The 10,421-nt window shown below is 32.8% G+C and overlaps 1 pseudogene; it reads right to left on the bottom strand.

The window, feature by feature from the left end:
* Positions 1-7,478: 7,478 nt before the first annotated feature.
* LOC131629325 (serine carboxypeptidase-like 20) lies at positions 7,479-10,179 on the bottom strand (annotated as a pseudogene).
* Between the last annotated feature and the right edge of the window lie 242 nt (positions 10,180-10,421).

Consider the following 10,421-nt stretch of genomic DNA (forward strand, 5'->3'; position numbering starts at 1 on the left):
ATAATATTTTGTATGACATCAAAATAAAATGTTAAGTAATTACAATGAGAATTTCATTTAAATAACCATAACTAAAAAATTAAATTAAATGCGCAACTTAAATAACAATACCTTAAACATTCTAAACCATTCATCTTTATTATCGACGTCCCCATAGCTCTTATAAGCTGATTTATACATCTGCTGAACTATATAGTTAACAATCCTTGCAGCAGTCCGACTCGGAGTAAAACTGAAAGAAAAAATGAAAATGTTAGATATAAATTTATGCAAAAAATGAAAATATATACATACTATAAAAGTTTTTAAATAGGAAACTTACTTGCTTCCTTCGGGATGAATCCAAAATCTACCGTCAACGACATGAATCTCATCAGGATCATCCCTCCCACGAAGATCAGCTCCGTCTATCTCATCAACTGCCTCATCAACCTCACGGGCTGGTACATGTGTGGGATGTGGGGTGCGTGAGCCTCCAACCTGTGTGGGGCGTGGACTAGGAGATCGTCCAGCCTGTGTCGGACGTGGACGGGGAGATCGTCCAGCCTGTGTGGGGCGTGGCCTAGGAGATCGTCCAGCCTGTGTCGGAGGTGTACTACTGGATCCTCCCGTATGCTGAAAGGAGGAAGTCATCTGCATGGGATATGAGAAACCAGATCCTCCAGTATGCTGGAAGGATGAAGGCATGCCAGTATGGGCGAATGGAAAGCTGGGCGGGGGCACACCAGTATGTGTGAATGGAAAGCTAGGTCCTCCCGCCTGCTGGAAGGACGAGGGCACACCAGGATGCTGGAAGGATGGCGGTACCGCTGAGTACTGGAAGGATGGCGGTACCCCGGACGGGAATGTGTGGGAGGAGAGTAATGGGGTAAAAGCCTGAGTACTGGCTAAAGACATATAATCAACACTCTGAGGGCGGGAAGACACGGCCATGGGAGGCGCCTCACATACTACTATCCTCGGACGTTGGGACTTCTTACCACTATCTCTACTCTTAGGTGGCATTTTACCTATTTTTTTAACACATAAATAGATATTCATTAACACATAAATAGATATTCATTAACACATAAATAGATATTCATTAACACATAAATAAATATTCATTAACATATAAATATACATTCAATGTTTATTTATTCTTCATCTTCACTATCCACATCATTCTCTTCATCATTCTCTTCATCATTCTCTTCATCATTCTCTTCATTATTATCTTCGTCGTTATCTTCGTCATTCTCTTCATTGTTGTCATCGGATTCATTCTCTTCATCATTCTCTTCATCCACATTATTTTCAACCAACAATATAGATGCATCAACTTGATGTCCCTCAACAATTGTATCAGACAAACTTGTAATGTCTTCAGCTGCAACCACTTCATTAATTTGATCAACATCATCAACTTGATAGGCAACATCTTCTACTTGATCGCCAGCTTCAATATGACCTTGCGGTTTTGTTTTTATTACAACACACCACCCTCTTTTACGTGTCACAAATGAAGGATAAGGTACATAATAAACTTGCCTAACAATATTTGACATTATGAAAGGATCATACTCTTTGTATTTCCGGTTCATTTGAATCTCAACAGTACCGTATGACCTGTCTATTTTCGTGCCTCTACTTGGATCATACCATTCACAATAAAACAAGACAACTTTATTGTCTGAATCCATGTAATGGTATACCAACTCGTAGATATGTTTTATAACTCCATAAAAGTCATCTTCACCACCATCTGTAACTCCTTTTACAAATACACCACTGTTTATGGTTTTTTTCCCTTCGGTCCATGCCTCAGTGTGAAACTTATATCCGTTCACGAAGTATGTGTGCCATTCATTTGCGCTTTGGATAGGGCCTTCTACCAAGTTTCTCAAATGGAGTATTTCTGGAGTTTGTGGAAACACGGTAGACAATCTTTGCTTGAACCATAAGGGAAATTGAGCATGAATGACGCCGGATGTTGACTGTACACCGGTACTATGAAAATAGGCATTGTTAAATTCCCTACAAAATATACACCATAAGTTAAATAAGTTTGGTATACAGACATTGTCAACAAAGGTAAAAAAACTATTGGGTAAACTTACTCAAGGTATTGTTTAACTTCGACGCAGTTGATCAAGACATGGACATGTGCGGATTGCATTTCTTTCTGGGTCAACCAATGCACACTCTTCTTTCCAGAAGGTCGACCTGGAAGACCGAATACTGATAAGGTGAATTGACTCCTCTGGTTGACATTTACCGGATTCCGTATGGTTCTAGGAGTTAACATCAAGTGATTGAAATAATGACTGCAAAAATGTGATGTTTCTCGATGCAGGTAATGTGCACATATAGAACCTTCAACTCTTGCTTTATTCTTCACTGATCGCTTTGAATCACCCATGAACCTTTCAAACGGATACATCCACCTATATTGAACTGGTCCACCAAGAAAGGCTTCATATGCAAGATGCACAGGTAAATGTTCCATTGAGTCGAAGAAACCAGGCGGAAATACTTGTTCCAACTTACAAAGAATGATTGCAATGTTGTGGTCCAACTTCATGATGTCTTCCACTTTTAAAGATGACGCACAAATATCTCTAAAAAACTGACTAATTTCAGTCAGTGGATCAAGAACATGTTTGGGTAGAGAGCCAAATGCAATTGGTAACAATTGTTCCATGAAAATGTGACAATCGTGACTTTTCATTCCATGCAACTTCCCAGTGTTAGGGTCAGCACACCTTGATAAATTTGATGAATAGCCATCGGGCATTCTCAAATCTTTTAGCCATCGACAAACAGCTTTAGCTTCTTGGGAAGTCAGAGTGAAACAAGCCTTGGGTTTTAATAACTTTCCATTCGGTAGAGGCCTCAACTCCAACTCTCTTCTGTTACACCATTTTTCCATGTCTTGTCTGGCCTTTTCATTATCTTTCGTTTTGCCTTTCACATCCATCACGGTGTTAAATACATTATCAAAAAAATTCTTCTCAATATGCATAACATCTAGATTATGGCGCAACAAGTTATCCTTCCAATACGGGAGGTCCCAAAATATACTTCTTTTTGTCCAATTGTGCGTGACTCCGTATCCTTCAATTCGGCATTCTTTGCCAGTATCTGTAAATTTTGGTAGCTCACTAACTTGTTCCCATATAGCCCATGGTGACAATCGAGGCGGAGGCGCATCTTTCACTCGTACATCTTTTTTAAAGTTTGTCATGTTTCTTCTATAGGAGTGATTTCGTGGTAGGAATCTGCGGTGACAGTCAAACCACGAGCTTTTCCCACCTTTATCCAACGTGAACCCTTTGTTGTTTCCCATGCAATGCGGACAACCCATTTTGCCATGCGTACCCCAACCAAACAACATGCCATATGCTGGAAAGTCGTTGATGGTCCACATCAATGAAGCTCGCATTGTAAAGTTTTCTTTACGTGATATATCATAAGTCCATTCTCCAATCCACAATCTCTTCAAATCATCAATTAAAGGTTGTAAATACACATCAATTCCTGCTTTTGGACTCGAAGGTCCTGGAATGACGCACGTCAAAAACATGTATGGTTTTGTCATGCACATCTCAGGAGGGAGGTTGTAAGGGGTTACAATAACTGGCCAACAAGAATATGCAGTTCCCGACCCTTGGACATATGGAGTAAATCCATCAGAGCATAATCCCAACCTGACATTTCTAGGTTCTGCGGCAAAATCAGGATGCATCCGATCAAAGTGCTTCCATGCCTCGCCATCAGATGGATGCCGCATAGTGCCTGGACTTGTGTTATTTGTGTGATGCCATGTCATTTGACTTGCACTGTGCATTGAAGCAAACATTCTTTTTAACCTTGGTATTATCGGAAGATAAAACATGGACTTTACTGCTACACGGTCTTGATTAGTGTTAACGGCTCTACTTGGAACTTTATATCTTGGACTCATACAAAACTTACATTCCTCCAACAACCCATCTTGAGTACCAAACTCATTGTCGTAGAACAACATACAGCCATTAATGCAACAATCAATCTTTCTTACTCTTAAGCCCAACTTCGACACCAACTTCTTTGCTTCATAAAATGTTGTAGGCAAGTTGTCTTTCATTGCAGTTGAGTCCAACATCATCTTTACGAAGAATTCCAAACACTTATAAGGAACATTCCAATTTGCCTTGGCGGCCAACAATCTCACACACATTGATATCTTTGAGTCAGACGATCCATCAAACAATGGCGTATTCATCTCATTCAACAACTGATAAAATTTCTGCGCTTCCTCATTCGGCATCTCTTCCCCACCAAAATCTTCAGGCTCATCATAAGTCACGTTCACACCAAAAGCATCCTCAACCATGTCACCAATCAGATTAAAGTTTTCCTCATATTCCACAGGCGGCCGACTACTTGAAGCATGAGAGTTGCTAGTCTCTGGTACGTTACTAGGCAGTTCTTCACCGTTAAACGTCCAAACCCAATAATTTGCAATGAAACCCCTTCTATGCAAATGAGCTGTTATTTCCTGTGGGTCACTAATTATTGGTCTACATTCACATTTAAGACAGGGACACCTAACTCCTCCTTCGCTTCGACATAATTCCTGAGCAAACGCCCAACTGATAAACCCTTCAACTCCTACTATAAAATTGGGTTTAAGTCCCATTCTTCCTGGAAATGTTCTATCGTACATCCAACTACGATAATACCGATAATATTCCATACTGCACATTTATACAATCATTGTCTTTTTGAGTTAGTAATATTAATCAAGTTAATATTATTTTTAGACGTATACTACACATGTTATATTGAATATATGTTAACCATAAAGTTACTATTTTATTAACTACACATTTTAAACTACACATATTGAAAATATTATTTAATAAAAATACTACTATTAAATATTTTTAACTACACATGTTATATTTTTAATATAATAACAATAACATAACATATATTCTTTTTCTATTTAACATATATTCTTTTTTAGTAATATTCAGTTTTTAAGATTAATATCATAAAATACATATATTTTATTTAGAAAATAAAAAAAAGATTTTAAAAATAAATCTAAACATTATTTATGATGCATGTGATTACTTATATTTTCTTATTTTAAATTTACCTATATAATATATATTATACTTTTAATATATATTTTAATTTAAAAAAATGTATTTTCAATTTAATAACAATAACATATATATTTCAATTTTAGAAATATACCATATAATCATATTATATTTTATTTTAATTTAAATATACCATATAACTTATATTCTACTTTTAATATATATTTTAATTTTTAAAAAAATGTAATTTTAATATAATAATAATAACATAACATATATTCTTTTTCTATTTAACATATATTCTTTTTTATTAATATTCAGTTTTTAAGATTAATATCATAAAATACATATATTTTATTTAGAAAATAAAAAACAGATTTTAAAAATAAATCTAAAAATTATTTATGATGCATGTGATTACTTATGTATTTTTATTTTAAATATACATATATAATATATATTATACTTTTAATATATATTTTAATTTAAAAAATGTATTTTCAATTCAATAACAATAACATATATATTTCAATTTTAGAAATATACCATATAATCATATTATATTTTATTCTATTTTATTTTAAATACACCATATAACATATATTCTACTTTGAATATATATTTTAATTTTAAAAAAATGTATTTTAATATAATAACAATAACATAACATATATTGGAAAATACATTTTTCTTTTAATTTTTAAAATTCTAAAATACATATATAATAGTTAAACATTTTTCTAAACATTTTTCTATATATTATTCTAAACATTTTTCTAACATAATAAATCTAAACATTTTTCTATTAATATTTAAACAATATTGGAAAATATATTACACCCTAAATTAATATCCTAATTAAATTTAAACAACAACATAATATTTAATCTATAATTTCGTTTTATAATAACCTAATTAAAAAATAACTTAATTAAAAAAAAAACTTAAAAAAAAGTTTAAAAACTTACCTCTTCTTCAATCTACTCCTCCTTCTTCTTCCTTCACCTTCTTCTTCCTTTACCTTCTTCTCCTCCTTCACCTTCTTCTTCCTTCAAATTAAATGAAAAAAAAATTAAACTATATATTGACAGCATAAAACAGTATGAACACACAATTATAAAATACATTGAATACCTTGTAGTTCAATTGAATGAGATTGAAAGATTGGGGATTTTGGGAGAGGAGAAAATTTGGGTTTGTGTAGGAAATGGGGGTTTTTGAGTTGCAGAGAAGGGGAAGAAGGAAAATCTGTTTGAAATGGTAAAGGGGGAGAAGGAGAAATGCGTGTATCTATAAACACATCAGCGACGTTAAAATCACGTCGCAACTTGCCACGTGTGTTACACGTCGCTACACTCAAACGGTCATACCAATTAATGATGTTCTGAAACCATGTCAGGTCAAAGGAACGTTGTAATTTTCCAATAAATGTTGCGACGTGTAAGTAACGTCACAACCAATTTTTTTAAAATTTGAATTTCCCCCCTATGTGAATGTTATAACTTTATCTATTTTTATTTAAAAACTTAATATAGTGACGTTTAGCTCACGTCGCAATTTTTTTTACAAACCCCAATGTCTGACGCCTCACTACTTTATGTCAATAATGTTATTTAAAATTAAAAAAATAGTAGCGAGGTGTATGTCACGTCGCAAAAGACAATATTTAGCCACGTGTGTTGCACGTCGCTAATATATGTCGCTGGGGACAACATTTCTTGTAGTGACTTGTTGATATTTGAATGGGGTTGAGCATAATCGTTCCTCTTTGTTGCAAGTATAACAGAAAAAAAATTAATAATTTTAAAAATTATAAAATGTGGCATGCATGATTTTTAACTTGATTTTTACCATAGTTAGTCGTTAAACTTTATCATAAAATATAAATTATATTATTTACTGTAATGGACGCATTTGTTTTTATTTATTTTTTGGCCTAATGACCAAAGAATGCTCAAACATATGTTTGGAGGAGGAAATTTGGTGATCCGAATTCAAAGCAAAATTTCTCATAAAAATGTTTAGAAAGTCAAAACCACCTAAAGTATAATATCAAAGGCAAACATGAATGACATTTAATTTAGCCAAAATAGATTGATTACAGTAACACTTAATTGCCCCATATTATCAGGTGGTGAAATTGTCATACATCTTTAAAATTTAAAAACCAAAATATCAAATAAAAAAATAAATGATTAAATTTATTAGTATAAATAAATAAATAAATAAATAAATAAGAAGACAAAAATTGCAATTAATTCACACTTTTATTAAAAAAATGGTATGTTTGAGAGGTACAAAGAGAAAACTGAACTAACTTATTCTCTTCATACACATTCGAACTACTCCATCAAGTAAATGATAATTATTTTAAATGATTATCATTTTGTGATCTCTTATTTCTTATACACGAGCTCCATCCAAAAACTGTTTGTAAAAGTACAATGCCTCCGCTGGTTTATATTCTGGAACAGTATGTCCAGATCCCTGTAAAAAATATTATTAAATAGTATATTAAGACTATTTTAACCTAAATTAATTTATCATAGGGTAATATATTTTTATACACATACCTTTACCGTCAGAAAAGTGAGATTGTTGGCATATCCTTGTATAAACCTAAAACCAAGCAAAGAAAACTTACTCAACCTCTATACATTAAATAAAGACATTAAGTTTAATGACCTCTAGAAGTACCCTGCAACTTGATCGTTGAGTAACCATGGTCTCCATTCATCAACAATCTTATATCCAAGCGATCTTGTCCATGCTTGAGTTCCGGTATACGGGACACACATGTCGTGATCGCCACTGTAAAAAAAAACACAACAAATTTTGATAAGAATGTTGTTACTTTAAAAAGAATAAACATAAAACAATGTTGTTATGTTGGAAGATTAACCTAAATATCAATGCTGGGTATCCTTTGGAAGTAAGATTCTTGTGGTAAGGGATCATACTCCCAAGATCATGATCGTATTCAAGTTGGAATGCACATAACTCCCATCTCCTAACTACACTTTCCTGTATTATCACAATGATCAAAATTATTAAATAGTAGTTTGCAAATTCTAATTCAACAAGACAAAATTATTTAATGGTTAGGTTTGACGTCATCAACAAGATTCAAACCCTAATACTCACAATTGTATGTGAGTTTTTAGTAATTGTTACTACTTCGTTTACAGACAAAAAATAATAATACAGTAAGATATGAATATGATATCCTTTGATAGAATACTCACCTCCACAGTGTGAATAGCTTTCCTGACCTCCAGATTGTTCAACCAATTTCTAGCAACCTCGTCGTCCTAAATATAATGTTGAATTTTGTTACTAAAACACATTCAATCAATATATGTATAAATATGAATTATTAAGAATAAAAAAAAAAGTATCGATTTAAGTAACTTACAACGCAAGCAGGAGCACTGAGACTATTGGTTGTAATTTGTGACCAAGTTGGCACAATTCCATCTCTAACATTAGCTCTATAGGGCCATGCACGACCAAACATCCTTTTTCTTACTGCTAGAGATTTTTCAGTTTTTCCCAATTGCCTAAAGCTTAATGGCAACTTTAATTTGTTTTCCTGAATCTCCTCATTATCGTCATGATAACATGGTTCTAGAATGTTATATATGTTTAAGCCACCAATAATCTAAAACAAAATCATGATTAAAAACTATAAATCATAAATTAGCATTTCAATTTAGAGTAATAATGGTAGTGTATTTGATTTACGTACATCGTCAAGGTTTGACAACCAATGGTTACAATCACTAGAGTTTGTGTCATAGAAATTCCCCTTGCATGCATTTGTTATGTTCTGTAACACATAACATCAATCATATGAATGTAATTTGATTCAGTGCAGTTCATAAACAACAAAACTCTAAAATATTTTATTAAACCTCAAATATTTGATCTGAGATAAGACCCATTCCGTGTGCAAAAGGAACAAGAGCATTCCCATCAAATACTTCATCAGCAACAGGATTTCCAATCAAATAACCCTACACATTTAAATCACCTCAGATTAAAGCAACAAAATTAAAAAGCTATATTAATTTATAATCACTTAATATTTACCTTGAAATTCAGTTTGGGCTTGGTACCAGCTTCAATTCCTAAACAACATCAACCAAATAATAATGCATATTAGTTTTTATTTTACTAGTACATTAATTTAATACAACATTTTGGTTGTATAATCATATTTATTAATACCTTTTACTATTTCATCAGCAAGAGTAGGCACATAAACTCCAGCATAAGACTCTCCAGCAAGGAATAATGGGTTTGCAAGGAACTCAGGGTATAATTCAAACCACTTGTTTTATCAAAAATAAAGTAGATATGTTAGCAATATAGCAAGAATAATAATTAAATGTGTTCAAAAATTTTGAGTCAAGTTTTTTTTGGTTACTTTAAGGAGAAAAGTATGAGTGTCAGCAGCAGTCTTTTTATCTCCAGTTTTATTATCAGATTCATTTTTTGAATAAGAAAATCCAACTCCAGCTGGAGAATCCAAATATATAATGTTGGACACCTAAAAATATCACATTTATTGTTAGATGAATGACATCAAATAAATAAAATTTATTTTTCTCTTTTAGATGAAAAAAATATATAACCTTTGACCAGCTGTATGGATTGAGTTTCAACTTAGGCAAGGCTCCCTCGGTGACAGGTTTTTCAAAATTAAAAGGACCTGAAATACATCACCAATTGAAAACATTGTTTACATTTTTCACTCTGAATTTATTTGATGTAAGCAACAATACTAAAGTGAAAAAGATAATGCAAAATAATTACACTTACCATGTTCATATACAAAACCATCAAAACTAGAACATCCTGGTCCACCATTAAGCCATAGAACAACAGGGTCCTTTGATGATGAAGTACTTTCTGATTCAACAAAATAGTAATACAAGTTCTTACCATGACTTTCATCCACTGTCACATACCCTCCATAGTGCTTTGATGGTAGAGATCCATTGAAGCCTGGAAGATTGGTTATAAGAGATTCTTTAGGTGCTGAATGTGTCACCACAAAGGTTAGGAAAATGTGAAGCAAGAACAAGTAAAAGTTTCTCATCTTGAATGTAAGAAAGGGGCTGTGTGATTAATACAATTTGTAGAAGAAAAATATCCTCTCATATTTAAATATCCATAGGGATTGTGAATTTATGATGTTATGCTGTCAAATGAAGGTTTCAAGATTCATGAATATATCCAAACCTTACAGTTTATGGAAAGTAATCACCAAATCTTCATAAATATTAAAAAGAGAAAATACAAAATAAAAGCAAAAACATAACTTGCAATTTAAATTTAGAA

The sequence above is a fragment of the Vicia villosa genome, unplaced genomic scaffold (assembly GCF_029867415.1).
Source record: "Vicia villosa cultivar HV-30 ecotype Madison, WI unplaced genomic scaffold, Vvil1.0 ctg.000556F_1_1, whole genome shotgun sequence".
Lineage (NCBI taxonomy): Eukaryota > Viridiplantae > Streptophyta > Magnoliopsida > Fabales > Fabaceae > Vicia > Vicia villosa.